General features: G+C 58.6%; 2 long non-coding RNA genes across 2 annotated transcripts in view; one reads left to right on the forward strand and one right to left on the reverse strand.

Moving 5' to 3' along the window:
* LOC140455038 (uncharacterized) overlaps window positions 1–14,418 on the reverse strand; it is a 321,983-nt gene that overhangs the window by 307,225 nt on the left and 340 nt on the right. The window contains exon 2 of the long non-coding RNA XR_011952762.1: window positions 12,001–12,132. This is a non-coding gene — a long non-coding RNA (uncharacterized lncRNA). The remainder of the gene's footprint in view (window positions 1–12,000; window positions 12,133–14,418) is intronic.
* The window catches only part of LOC140455037 (uncharacterized), a 742,733-nt gene that overhangs the window by 46,980 nt on the left and 681,335 nt on the right, over window positions 1–14,418 (forward strand). The gene's annotated exons all lie outside the window — the stretch shown is intronic.

Raw genomic sequence — 14,418 nt, forward strand, 5'->3', positions numbered from 1 at the left:
CCTTCCTCCACCCTTCTTCCCACTCTCCTTCCCCTTCACCTTCCTTCCCCCTCTCCTTCCTTCCCCCCACTCTCCTTCCTTCCCCCCTCTCCTTCCTTCCCCCTCCTTCCTTACCCCGCTCCTTCCTTCCCCCTCTCCTTCCTTCCGCCATCTCCTTCCTCCCCCCTCCTTCCCCCCTCTCCTTCCTGCATCTCCTTCCTTCCCCCTTCCTTCCCCACTCCTTCCCCCGCTCTCCTTCATTCCCTCTTCCTACCCCCACCTGCCTCCCTCCTTCCTTCCCCCTTCCTTCCCCCATCATTCCCCCTTCCCCATCTCCTTCCTTCCCCCGTCTCCTTCCTCCCCCTCTCCTTCCCCCTCCTTCCTTCCCTCCCTCCTTCCTCCACCCTTCTTCCCCCTCTCCTTTCCCCCTCTCCTTCCTTTCCCCCCTCCTTCCTTCCCTCCCCTCTCCTTCACCCCTTCTCTTGCGCCCCTCTCCTTCCCCCTCTCCTTCCTTCCACCCCACTCTCCTTCCTTCCCCCTCTCCTTCCTTCCCCCTCCTTCCTTACCCCGCTCCTTCCTTCCCCCTCTCCTTCCTTCCCCCTCTCCTTCCTTCCCCCATCTCCTTCCTTCCCCCATCTCCTTCCTTCCCCATCTCCTTCCTTCCCCCTTCCTTCCCCCCTCTCCTTCCCCATCTCCTTCCTTCCCCCTTCCTTCACCCCTCCTTCCCCCTCTCCTTTCTTCCCCCTTCCTTCCCCATCCTACCCCCCCCTCCTTCATTCCCCCTTCCTCCCCCCACCTGCCCCCCTCCTTCCTTTCCCCTTCCTTCCTCCATCCTTCCCCCCTTCCCCATCTCTTTCCTTCCCCCATCTCCTTCCTCCTCCCCTCTACTTCCCCCTCCTTCCTTCCCTCCCTCCTTCCTCCCCCTTCTTCCCCCTCTCCTTCCCCCTCTCCTTCTTTTCCCCCCTCCTTCCTTCCTTCCCCTCTCCTTCCTCCCCTCGCCTTCCCCCATCTCCTGCCTTCACCCCCTCTCCTTCCACCCCTCTCCTTCCCCCCTCTCCTTCCTTCCCCCCACTCTCCTTCTTTCCCCCCTCTCCCTTCCTTCCCCCCTCTCCTTCCTTCCCCCCTCCTTCCTTCCCCCTCTCCTTCCTTCCCCCATCTCCTTCCTTCCCCCCATTTCCTACCTTCCGCCATCTCCTTCCTTCCCCCATCTCCTTCCTTCCCCATTCCTTCCCCCCTCCTTCCCCATCTCCTTTCTTCCCCCTTCCTTCCCCCCTCCTTCCCTCCCTCTCCTTCCCTCCCTCTCCTTCCTTCCCCACTCTCCTTGCTTCCTTCCCTCTCCCTTCCTTCCCCCTCCTTCCTTACCCCCTTCCTTCCTTCCCTCCCTCTCCCTTCCTTCCCCCCATTTCCTTCCTTACCCCATCTCCTTCCTTCCCCCATCTCCTTCCTTCCCCCCATCTCCTTGCCTCCCTCCTTCCCCCCTCTCCTTCCCCCTTCCGTACTCCCCCTCTCCTTCCCCCATTTCCTTCCTTTCCCCTCACATTCCTTCCCCCTTCCTTCCCCCCTCCATCCCCCCTCTCCTTCTGCCCATCTCCTGCCTCCCCCCCTCACCCCGATCTCCTTCTTTCCCCCATCTCTTTCCTCCCCCTCCTTCAACTCCCTCTCCTTTCTTCTCCCCATCTCCTTCCTTCCCCCCATCTCCTTCATTCCTCCTTTCTTCCCCCCTCTCCTTCCCCCATCTCCTTCCTTCCCTCTTCCTTCCCCCCTCTCCTTCCCCCCATCTCCTTCCTTCCCCCTTCCTTCCCCCTCTACTTCCTTCCCCTTTCCTTCCCCCCTCCTTCCCCCCTCTCCTTCCCCCCATCTCCTGCCTTCCCCCCTCTCCTTCCCCCATCTCCTTCCTTCCCCCATCCTTCCCTGCCCCCCTCCTTCTTTCCCCCGGATTTTCCTTCCCCCATCCTTCTTTCCCCCCCTCCTATACCCCATCTCCTTCCTCCCCCCATCTCCTTCCTCGCCCCCCTTACACCCCCCTCTCCTTCCTTCTCCCCATCTCTCCTTCCCCCCTCCCCTTCTCCCCATCTCCTTCATTCTCCCCCTCACTCCTTCCCCCCTCTCCATCACCCCCACCTCCTTCCTTCCCCCCTTCCCCCCTCCTTCCCCCATCACCTTCCTTCCACCCATCTCCTTCCTTCCCCTCTCTCCTCCCCACTTCCTTCCCCCTTCCTTCCCCCCTCTCATTCCACCATCTCTCCTTCCCCCTCTCTTTCCTCCCTCTCTCCTTCCGTCCTCCTTCCTCCCCCCTCCTTCCCCCCTCTCCTTCCCCATCTCCTGTCTTCGCCCCGTCTCCTTCCCCGCCATCTCCTTCCTTCCCCCCATCTCCTTCCTCCCCCCTCCTTCACCCCCTCTCCTTCCATCGCCCCCCTTCACCCCCATCTCCTTCCTTCCCTCCCATCTCCTCCCTTCCCCCATCTCCTTCCTCCCCCCTTCCTTCCCCCTTCCTTCCCCCTCTACTTCCTTCCCCTTTCCTTCCCCCCTCCTTCCCCCCTCTCCTTCCCCCATCTCCTTCCTTCCCCCTCCTTCCCTGCCCCCCTCCTTCCTCCCCCCGTTCTTCCTTCCCCCTCCTTCCTTCCCCTCCTCCTTCACCCCATCTCCTTCCTCCCCCCATCTCCTTCCTCGCCCCCCTTACCCCCCCTCTCCTTCCTTCACCCCCATCTCCTTCCTTCCCTCCCATCTCCTCCCTTCCCCCATCTACTTCCTCCCCCCTTCCTTCCCCCCTCCTTCCCCCCTCACCTTCCCCATCTCCTTCCTCGCCCCCCTTACCCCCCCTCTCCTTCCTTCACCCCCATCTCCTTCCTTCCCTCCCATCTCCTCCCTTCCCCCATCTACTTCCTTCCCCCTTCCTTCCCCCCTCCTTCCCCCCTCACCTTCCCCCACCTTCCCTGCCTCCCTCCTTCCTCCCCGTTCTTCCTTACCCCTCCTTCCTTCCCCTCCTTCTTCACCCCATCTCCTTCCTCACCCCATCTCCTTCCTCGCCCCCCTTACCCCCCCCCCCTCCTTCCTTCTCCCCCATCTCCTTCATTCCGGACCCCTCTCCTTCCCCCCTCTCCTTCACCCCCATCTCCTTCATTCCCCCCCTTTCCCCCTCCTTCCCCCATCATCTTCCTTCCCCCCATCTCCTTCCTTCCCCCCTCACCCCCCCTTCTTTCCCCCTTCCTTCCCCCCTCATTTCCCCTTCTCTCCTTCCCCCTCTCTTTCCTCCCTCTCTCCTTCCCCCTCTCTTTCCTCCCCACTCCTTCACCCCCTCTCCTTCCCCCTTCCTTCCCCCCTCCTTCTCACCCTCTCGTTCCTTCCCCCTTCCTTCCCCCACTCCTTCCGTCCTCCTTCCTCCCCCTTCCCCCCTCTCCTTCCTCCATATCCTGCCTTCGCCCCCTCTCCTTCCCCCATCTCCTTCCTTCCCCCATCTCCTTCCTCCCCCCTCTTTCACCCCCATCTCCTTCCGTCCCCCCATCTCCTTCCTTCCCCCTTCCTTCCCCCCTTTCCTTCCCCCATCTCCTTCCTTCCCCCTTCCTTCCCCTGTCCTTCCCCCATCTCTTGCCTTCCCCCTCCTTCCCCCATCTCCTTCTTTCCCCCCTCCTTCCCCCACTCTCCTTCCCCACTCTCCTACCCGCACTCCCCTTCCCCCCTCTCCTTCCTTCCCCCTTCCTGCCCCCTTCTTCCCCCCTCCTTCCCACCCTCCTTCCCTCCCATCTCCTTCCTTCCCCCTTTCCTTCCCCCGTCCTTCCTTCCCCCCTCCTTCACTCCATCTCCTTCCTTCCCCCCTCCTTCCCCCACTCTCCTTCCCCAACTCTGCTTCCCCTCTCTCCTTCCCCCACTCCTTCCTTCCACCCTCCTTACCCCCTCCTTCCCTCCCATCTCCTTCCTTCCCCCTTTCCTTCCCCCATCCTTCCTCCCCCCTCCTTCCCCCCTCTCCTTCCCCATCTCCTTCCTTCCCCCCTCCTTCCCCCACTCTCCTTCCCCCACTCTCCTTCCCCCACTCTCCTTCCCCTCTCTCCTTCCTCCACTCCTTCCTTCCACCCTCCTTACCCCCTCCTTCCCTCCCATCTCCTTCCTTCCCCCTTTCCTTCCCCCATCCTTCCTCCCGCCTCCTTCCCCCCTCTCCTTCCCCCGCTCTCCTTCATTCCCCCTTCCTCCCCCCACCTGCCTCCCTCCTTCCTTCCCCCGTCCTTCCTTCCCCCCTCTCCTTCCCGCATCTCCTTCCTTCCCCCTTCCTTCCCCACTCCTTCCCCCGCTCTCCTTCATTCCCCCTTCCTCCCCCCACCTGCCTCCCTCCTTCCTTCCCCCTTCCTTCCCCCATCCTTCCCCCTTCCCCCATCTCCTTCCTTCCCCGTCTCCTTCCTCCCCCCTCTCCTTCCCCCCTCCTTCCTTCCCTCCCTCCTTCCTTCCCTGCCTCCTTCCTCCACCCTTCTTCCCACTCTCCTTCCCCTTCACCTTCCTTCCCCCTCTCCTTCCTTCCCCCCACTCTCCTTCCTTCCCCCCTCTCCTTCCTTCCCCCCTCCTTCCTTACCCCGCTCCTTCCTTCCCCCTCTCCTTCCTTCCGCCATCTCCTTCCTCCCCCCTCCTTCCCCCCTCTCCTTCCTGCATCTCCTTCCTTCCCCCTTCCTTCCCCACTCCTTCCCCCGCTCTCCTTCATTCCCTCTTCCTACCCCCACCTGCCTCCCTCCTTCCTTCCCCCTTCCTTCCCCCATCATTCCCCCTTCCCCATCTCCTTCCTTCCCCCGTCTCCTTCCTCCCCCTCTCCTTCCCCCTCCTTCCTTCCCTCCCTCCTTCCTCCACCCTTCTTCCCCCTCTCCTTTCCCCCTCTCCTTCCTTTCCCCCCTCCTTCCTTCCCTCCCCTCTCCTTCACCCCTTCTCTTGCGCCCCTCTCCTTCCCCCTCTCCTTCCTTCCACCCCACTCTCCTTCCTTCCCCCTCTCCTTCCTTCCCCCTCCTTCCTTACCCCGCTCCTTCCTTCCCCCTCTCCTTCCTTCCCCCTCTCCTTCCTTCCCCCATCTCCTTCCTTCCCCCATCTCCTTCCTTCCCCATCTCCTTCCTTCCCCCTTCCTTCCCCCCTCTCCTTCCCCATCTCCTTCCTTCCCCCTTCCTTCACCCCTCCTTCCCCCTCTCCTTTCTTCCCCCTTCCTTCCCCATCCTACCCCCCCCTCCTTCATTCCCCCTTCCTCCCCCCACCTGCCCCCCTCCTTCCTTTCCCCTTCCTTCCTCCATCCTTCCCCCCTTCCCCATCTCTTTCCTTCCCCCATCTCCTTCCTCCTCCCCTCTACTTCCCCCTCCTTCCTTCCCTCCCTCCTTCCTCCCCCTTCTTCCCCCTCTCCTTCCCCCTCTCCTTCTTTTCCCCCCTCCTTCCTTCCTTCCCCTCTCCTTCCTCCCCTCGCCTTCCCCCATCTCCTGCCTTCACCCCCTCTCCTTCCACCCCTCTCCTTCCCCCCTCTCCTTCCTTCCCCCCACTCTCCTTCTTTCCCCCCTCTCCCTTCCTTCCCCCCTCTCCTTCCTTCCCCCCTCCTTCCTTCCCCCTCTCCTTCCTTCCCCCATCTCCTTCCTTCCCCCCATTTCCTACCTTCCGCCATCTCCTTCCTTCCCCCATCTCCTTCCTTCCCCATTCCTTCCCCCCTCCTTCCCCATCTCCTTTCTTCCCCCTTCCTTCCCCCCTCCTTCCCTCCCTCTCCTTCCCTCCCTCTCCTTCCTTCCCCACTCTCCTTGCTTCCTTCCCTCTCCCTTCCTTCCCCCTCCTTCCTTACCCCCTTCCTTCCTTCCCTCCCTCTCCCTTCCTTCCCCCCATTTCCTTCCTTCCCCCATCTCCTTCCTTCCCCCATCTCCTTCCTTCCCCCCATCTCCTTGCCTCCCTCCTTCCCCCCTCTCCTTCCCCCTTCCGTACTCCCCCTCTCCTTCCCCCATTTCCTTCCTTTCCCCTCACATTCCTTCCCCCTTCCTTCCCCCCTCCATCCCCCCTCTCCTTCTGCCCATCTCCTGCCTCCCCCCCTCACCCCGATCTCCTTCTTTCCCCCATCTCTTTCCTCCCCCTCCTTCAACTCCCTCTCCTTTCTTCTCCCCATCTCCTTCCTTCCCCCCATCTCCTTCATTCCTCCTTTCTTCCCCCCTCTCCTTCCCCCATCTCCTTCCTTCCCTCTTCCTTCCCCCCTCTCCTTCCCCCCATCTCCTTCCTTCCCCCTTCCTTCCCCCTCTACTTCCTTCCCCTTTCCTTCCCCCCTCCTTCCCCCCTCTCCTTCCCCCCATCTCCTGCCTTCCCCCCTCTCCTTCCCCCATCTCCTTCCTTCCCCCATCCTTCCCTGCCCCCCTCCTTCTTTCCCCCGGATTTTCCTTCCCCCATCCTTCTTTCCCCCCCTCCTATACCCCATCTCCTTCCTCCCCCCATCTCCTTCCTCGCCCCCCTTACACCCCCCTCTCCTTCCTTCTCCCCATCTCTCCTTCCCCCCTCCCCTTCTCCCCATCTCCTTCATTCTCCCCCTCACTCCTTCCCCCCTCTCCATCACCCCCACCTCCTTCCTTCCCCCCTTCCCCCCTCCTTCCCCCATCACCTTCCTTCCACCCATCTCCTTCCTTCCCCTCTCTCCTCCCCACTTCCTTCCCCCTTCCTTCCCCCCTCTCATTCCACCATCTCTCCTTCCCCCTCTCTTTCCTCCCTCTCTCCTTCCGTCCTCCTTCCTCCCCCCTCCTTCCCCCCTCTCCTTCCCCATCTCCTGTCTTCGCCCCGTCTCCTTCCCCGCCATCTCCTTCCTTCCCCCCATCTCCTTCCTCCCCCCTCCTTCACCCCCTCTCCTTCCATCGCCCCCCTTCACCCCCATCTCCTTCCTTCCCTCCCATCTCCTCCCTTCCCCCATCTCCTTCCTCCCCCCTTCCTTCCCCCTTCCTTCCCCCTCTACTTCCTTCCCCTTTCCTTCCCCCCTCCTTCCCCCCTCTCCTTCCCCCATCTCCTTCCTTCCCCCTCCTTCCCTGCCCCCCTCCTTCCTCCCCCCGTTCTTCCTTCCCCCTCCTTCCTTCCCCTCCTCCTTCACCCCATCTCCTTCCTCCCCCCATCTCCTTCCTCGCCCCCCTTACCCCCCCTCTCCTTCCTTCACCCCCATCTCCTTCCTTCCCTCCCATCTCCTCCCTTCCCCCATCTACTTCCTCCCCCCTTCCTTCCCCCCTCCTTCCCCCCTCACCTTCCCCATCTCCTTCCTCGCCCCCCTTACCCCCCCCTCTCCTTCCTTCACCCCCATCTCCTTCCTTCCCTCCCATCTCCTCCCTTCCCCCATCTACTTCCTTCCCCCTTCCTTCCCCCCTCCTTCCCCCCTCACCTTCCCCCACCTTCCCTGCCTCCCTCCTTCCTCCCCGTTCTTCCTTACCCCTCCTTCCTTCCCCTCCTTCTTCACCCCATCTCCTTCCTCACCCCATCTCCTTCCTCGCCCCCCTTACCCCCCCCCCCTCCTTCCTTCTCCCCCATCTCCTTCATTCCGGACCCCTCTCCTTCCCCCCTCTCCTTCACCCCCATCTCCTTCATTCCCCCCCTTTCCCCCTCCTTCCCCCATCATCTTCCTTCCCCCCATCTCCTTCCTTCCCCCCTCACCCCCCCTTCTTTCCCCCTTCCTTCCCCCCTCATTTCCCCTTCTCTCCTTCCCCCTCTCTTTCCTCCCTCTCTCCTTCCCCCTCTCTTTCCTCCCCACTCCTTCACCCCCTCTCCTTCCCCCTTCCTTCCCCCCTCCTTCTCACCCTCTCGTTCCTTCCCCCTTCCTTCCCCCACTCCTTCCGTCCTCCTTCCTCCCCCTTCCCCCCTCTCCTTCCTCCATATCCTGCCTTCGCCCCCTCTCCTTCCCCCATCTCCTTCCTTCCCCCATCTCCTTCCTCCCCCCTCTTTCACCCCCATCTCCTTCCGTCCCCCCATCTCCTTCCTTCCCCCTTCCTTCCCCCCTTTCCTTCCCCCATCTCCTTCCTTCCCCCTTCCTTCCCCTGTCCTTCCCCCATCTCTTGCCTTCCCCCTCCTTCCCCCATCTCCTTCCTTCCCCCATCTCCTTCCTCCCCCCTTCCTTCCCCCCTCTCCTTCCCCCCAACTCCTTCCTTCCCCCTTCCTTCCCCCATCCTTCCTTCCCCCTTCCTTCCCCATCCTTCCTTCCCCCTTCCTTCCCCCCTCTCCTTCCCCCTTCCCTATCCCCTCTCCTTCCCCCTCTCCCCTTCCCCCCTTCATTCCCCCCTCTCTCTTTCCCCCTCTCTCCTTCCCCCTTCCCTATCCCCTCTCCTTCCCCCTCTCCCCTTCCCCCCTTCATTCCCCCCTCTCTCTTTCCCCCTCTCTCCTTCCCCCTTCCTTCCCCCTCTCCTTCCCCCCTCTCTCCTTCCCCTCTCCTTCCTCCCTCTTTGTCCCCCTTCCTGCCCACACTCCTTTCCCCCACTCTCCTTTCACCTTCCACCCTCCCATCCCCTTCCCCTCTCTCTCTCTCCCCCTTCCTTCCCCCTTCCTCCTTCCTTCCCACCCCTCCTTCCCTCTTCCTTCTCCCCTCCTTCCCTCCCCATCTCCTTCCCCCTTCCTTCCCCATCCTTCCCCCATCTCCTTCCCCCATCTCCTTCCCCCATCTCCTTCCCCTCTCCTTCCCCCTATCTCCTTGCCCCTATCTCCTACCCCGCTATCTCCTTCCCAACTATCTCCTTCCCACTTATCTCCTTCCCCCTTCCTTCCCCCTCCTTCCCCCATCTCCTTCCCCCTTCCTTCCCCTCTCCTTCCCCCCATCGCCTTCCCCCATCTCCTTCCCCCATCTCCTTCCCCCTTCCTTCCCCTCTCCTTCCCCCCATCGCCTTCCCCCATCTCCTTCCCCCCATCTCCTCCCCCCAATCTTCTTCTACCCCATCTCCTTCCCCCTTCCTTCCCCCCTCTCCTTCCCCCTATTTCCTTCCTCCCTCTCCTTCCCCCTTATCTCCTTCCTCCCCTCTCCTTCCCCCTTCCTTCCCCCTTCCCCTATCTCCTTGCCCCCTCCTTCCCCCCTTATCGCCTTCCCCCTTCCTTGCCCCCTTCCCCCATCTCCTTCCCCCCATCTCCTTCCCCCTTCCTTCCCCCCTCCTTCCCCATCTCCTTCCCCCATCTCCTTCCCCCTTCCTCCCCCATCTCCTTCCCCCTTTCTCCCCCCCATCTCCTTCCCCTCTCCTTCCTCCCCATCTCCTTCCCACATCTCCTTCCCACTATCTCCTTCCCCCTATCTCCTTCCCCCTTCCTTCCCCACATCTCCTTCCCCCTTCCTTCCCCCATCTCCTTCCCCCTTCCTCCGCCCATCTCCTTCCCCCTTCCTCCGCCCATCTCCTTCCCCCATCTCCTTCCCCCATCTCCTTCCCCCTTCCTTCCCCCATCTCCTTCCCCCTTCCTTCCCCCCATCTCCTTCCCCCTTCCTCCCCCATCTCCTTCCCCCTTCCTTCCCCCCTCCTTCTCCCCATCTTCTTCCCCCTTCCTTCCCCCTCTCTCCTTCTCCCCTCTCTCCTTCCTTTTCTTTCCACCCCTCCTTCTCCCGTCTCTCCTTCCCCCACTCCTCCCCCTCTCCTTCTCCCTTCCTTACCCCCTCTCCTTCTTCCCTCTCTCCTCCCACTTCCTTCCCCGCTCTCCTTCTGTCCTCTATTCTGCCCCCTGCTTTCCCTCCCCTCTATCCTTCCCCCCTCTCTCCTCCCCCTATCTTTCACCCTCTCCTTATCCCCCCTTTCCCCCTTTCGTTCTCTACTCTCTCATTCCCCCTTCCTTCCCCTCTCTCCTTCTCCCCTGTCTCCTTTCCCCTTCCTTTACCCCCCTCCTTCTCCCCTCTCTCGTTGCCCCTCCCCTTCCCCCGTCTCCTTCGCCCCTCTCTCCTTCTCCCCTCTCTCCTTCGCCAGTTCTTCCCCTCTGTCCTTTCTCTCTCTCTCCTTCCCACCTCTCTATTTCTCCACCTCTCCTTCCCACTTCCTTCCCCTCTCTCCTACCCCCTTCAATTATGCCCCTCTCCTTATCCCCTGTCTCCTTCCCCCTTCCTTCACCCCCCCTTCTCCCTTCTCTCGTTGCCCCCTCCTTCCCCTCTCTCCTTCTCCCCTCTCTCCTTCTCCCCTCTCTCCTTCGCCGGTTCTTCCCCTCTGTCCTTTCTCTCTCTCTCCTTCTCACCTCTCTCTTTCTCCATTGCTCCTTCCCCCTTCCTTCCCCTCTCTCCTACCCCCTTCCTTTACCCCCTCCTTCTCCCCTCTCTCCTTCTCCCTTCCTTACCCCCTCTCCTTCTCCCCTCTCTCCTTCCCCCTTCCTCCCCTCTCTCTTTCTCCCCTCTCTCCTTCCCCCTTCCTTCCCTCTCTCCTTCCCCCCTCTCCTTCCCTCTCCTTCCCTCTCTCCTTCTCCCCTCTCTCCTTCCCCTTCCTTCCCTCTCCCCTTCCCCCTCTTCTCATTCGCCCCCGTCTCCTTCCCCCTTGCTCCTTCTACCCCTCTGTCCTTCCCCACTCTCTCCTTTCCCCCTCTCTAATTCCCCCTTCATTCCTGTCTCTCCTTCTCCCCTCTCTCTCCTTCCCCCTTCTCTCCTTCCCCCTTCTCTCCTTCCCCTCTCCCCTTCCCTCCCCTCTTTTTTGCCCCTCTCCTTCCCCCCTCGCTCCTTCCTCCCCTCTGTCCTTCCTCACTCTCTACGTCCCCCCTCTCTCCTTCCACCCTCTCCTTCCCCACATCTACGTTTCGCCCTCTCCTTCGCCCCCCCTTCACTCTATCTCCTTCTGACAACCCTCCTCCCCCTCTCTTTCACTCCCTGTCCATTCGCCCTTCCCCCCTCTCCTTCCACCGTTCCCCTCTCTCCTTACCACACTCTTTCCCTCAGTCTTTCCCCCAACTCCTTCTGACATCTCTCCTCTCCACTCTCTGCCTCCGTCTCCTTACCCCTCTCCTTCCCCCTCCTTCTCCCTCTACTTTCCCCCTTTCCCCTACTCACCTTCACCCCATTCCCCCTCTTCTTCCCCCTCTCCTTCCCCCGCTCTCCTTCCCCCGACTCTCAAACCCCTCTCTCTCCTTCCCATATCTTCCCATATTTCCCCTTCCCATATCTTCTTCCCCCTCTCCTTACCCCATCTCTACTTTCACCCTCTCTCTGTCCGCCCCCTTCCCCCACTCTCCTTCCCCCCTCTCCTTCTCCCCCTTTCCCACCCTCTCCTTCCCCCCTCTGCTTCCCCCTCACCTTACTCCATCTCTACTTTCATCCCCTCTCCTTCCCCTTTCCTTCCCCCCTCTCCTCACCACCTCTCTCCTTCCCCCCCTCCTTCCCCACCTCTCCTTCCCCACCTCTCCTTACCCCTCTCTCCTTCCCCACCTCACATTACACCCCTTCCCCTCTCCTTTCCCCCCTCCCTCCCCCCTCTCCTCCCCTGCTCCTTCCCCCATCTCCATCTTATCCCTCTATCCCTCCCTCCTTCCCCCACTCTCTCTCTGTCTGTATCTTGTGTTCTTTTACCCCTTTGTCTCAAACACCATCACCTTGTGCTGCAAAATATTTCCATCTCCCCCACTTCAAATACCCACGAGTCACATTGCTGTGTGTGGGACAGTTTTATTCGTTTAAAATATCAACAAAAGAAGCTGGAGAGGGTGTGAGAGAGGGGACAGAGAGAGAGAGAGAGAGAGACATACGGACAGACAGAGAGATCCCCTCCCTGATACTCCGGGAATTGAATTGAACGGGCCAACCTGTGTCTTATTGATGTGATTATCACATTTGATCACCCAGGTCTGTACACATCCCACATTACTCTGACATTAGAACAAGTCTTTGGGGAGAGTTTCTCATTTAAGGTTTTAATTCCCTTCTTGGGGAGTCTGGTCTGTCAGACATTTTCTGCGGATTCATATATTTGTAATAAATCGCAAGTCCCCAATTACTTTAACCCCAGACTTCAAATCTGTTTTATAAATGACAGGGCCGCAATCCGACAGGAACCAGTTACCCAGAGGCCCCTAAAACCCAGGGTCCCCCAGAGAAGATTAAACCTCGGGGTAAATAAACACACAACTCACTGTGGGTCCCCACAGGGTGCAGCCTGTCGACCAGGCCTCAGGCCTCAGGCCCGTGCTCCCCCTCTGGAGGTTGTTCTTTCCTGGCCTCGAACATTTTGGATCTTCATGTTGCAGATTTCCAAATAAAGGTTCCTCAGGATAAAAGAGAGAAAAGATCACGTGAAAGGGGGAGCGAGAGCATTTTGAAGGCAAGCTTAAAATCCCAGGTTTAAAATCACCCCCGTCCATCCCCAATGTATCAAAATATCGAACACAGTCAACAGTGGAACATGGTGTTGGAGCAGATCTTCCCAGGGATTGGAGGAGGATAGTGAGGGAAAGACATCAGATTCTTACACTCTGCAGTGACCTGGGATCAATTGCCTTTTACTGAAAACAGTTCCCAACTTGTATGTGCCTGTAGCTCCCTCCAATCTGAAACCCCCATTACCCTCTATCCTGTCTCCTCTCTCTGAGCCAATGGTGTCTTCATTCTGTTACTGACCATTCAGTCCCTTCAGACACAGCAAGATCCCACAAGTAGCAGTGGGACCACAGACAGGTTGTGTGTTTCACTGATGCTGGTTAAGGGTTCAATTCTGGCCTCAGGATGACAGATATCCTGCTGTTTGACAAATTCAAACCAGTTCCCACATTGTTTCTTCTCTACGCACTCTCTCTCTCTCTCTCTCTCTCTCTCTCCACCCTCCCCTTCTCCATCTCTAACCTTTTTCCCTTTCTCTGATTTAACCTTGTACATGGTAATCTTTATCTTACCTTTTAAAAGATTGCAACATTTATATTTGACAATATTCCCTCTGATAAACAGTTTCCCAGCAGTCTCTGTGCCAGCAATGCTGTGGGCCATTGACGCACAGGGAGATCCCACAGGGTACTCCCTTCCTGCTCCTGAATGTGCTCCAATCCCACTTTCTGTCCAACAAGAGACTGTGGATATCTTTGAGACTCCTGTTTTGTTTTTTTTTAAATCACCCCCTCCATCCCAGGATTTAATTTTGTGGATGGTACTTTCTAGAAGGAAGTGATTGGAGCTGGGCGGTGATGGGATGTTGGAGAGTCCCGTTCTCTCCCCACTCCCCCAGATCCTGTCTCCCTTTCACAGCCCAGCTACAAAGACACATCTTATCCCTCTATCGCTCCCTCCTTCCCACACACATTCCCTGTCTTTGTCTGCATCTTGTCTTTTTTTACCCCTTTGTCTCAAAAACAATCACCTTGTGCTGCAAAATATTTCCATCTCCCCCACTTCAAATACCCACGAGTCACATTGCTGTGTGTGGGACGGTTTTATTTGTTTAAAATATCATCAAAAGAAGCTGGAGAGGGTGTGAGAGAGGGGACAGAGAGAGAGAGAGAGAGAGAGAGAGAGAGAGAGAGAGAGATCCCCTCCCAGATACTCAGGGGTTGGGCCAACCTGGGTCTTATTTATGGGATTATCACATTTGGTCACCCTTCTTGCAATGTAGGCCACTCTGCAGGTGGTTTGAGACACAGCAAGATCCCACAAGTAGTATTACTCTGATATTAGAACAAGTCTTTGGATAGAGTTTCTCATTTAAGGTTTTAATTCCCTCTTTGGGGGAGTCCTGTCTGTCAGACACTCACTGGGGATTGATGTGTTTGTGTCAAATCCCAGGGCCCTGGTTACTTTAACCCCACTCTTCAAACCTGTTTTAAAACCAACAGGGCCACAATCCGACAGGAGCCAATTAACCAGAGGCCCCTAAAACCCAGGGTCCCCAAAAGGAGATTAATCCTTGAGGTAAATAAACACAGAATCCCGCCCACACAGTGCAGCTTATCAACCAGGCCTCAGGCCTCAGGACAGTGTCCCCTCTGGAGAAAGCTGTTGTTCAAAGGTCTCCTGATCCTAAAGTTTCTCTCTTTGAATCTTCAAGTGGCCCGTGGGAGGAAAGAGACAGCATTAGTTGAAAGGAGGAAAATCATTACAGAATGATTGCACAGCAAGATCCCAGGTTTTCCTCTCTCAGTGACACAGACAATCTCTCAGCAACATCCAAACACAAATATATCGGGCAATGAGCTGCATTTTTATGCTAAAGCCTTGGAAAAACTTTGAAATGATGGGTTAGCTGATTAAAACACTCACTGCCTGCAATGGTAGCATTGGGGGAGTTGGTGCACAGCAAGATCCCACATGCTACAATGCAGCAGCAGCTAACTACTCTGACCATTTCCCCCCTCTGTGATGCTGCTTCAGTTTAATTATTTCCTGTCACCCCAGAATCAAACATTGCAGCAACTTCACAATCTCAAAATGCCTCTCCCTCTCTCTCCCCTTCTGTTTCCTTTGCTCGCTCGATTTTTTAAACGTTTCTCTCACTCTCTTTCTCTCACTGTTGAATTTTCTCATCGTACCCTCTCGATAACCCACATCACTCTGACTTTATGAGAAGT

Source organism: Chiloscyllium punctatum, chromosome 30 (genome assembly GCF_047496795.1).
Source record: "Chiloscyllium punctatum isolate Juve2018m chromosome 30, sChiPun1.3, whole genome shotgun sequence".
In the NCBI taxonomy this organism is placed as follows: Eukaryota; Metazoa; Chordata; class Chondrichthyes; order Orectolobiformes; family Hemiscylliidae; genus Chiloscyllium; species Chiloscyllium punctatum.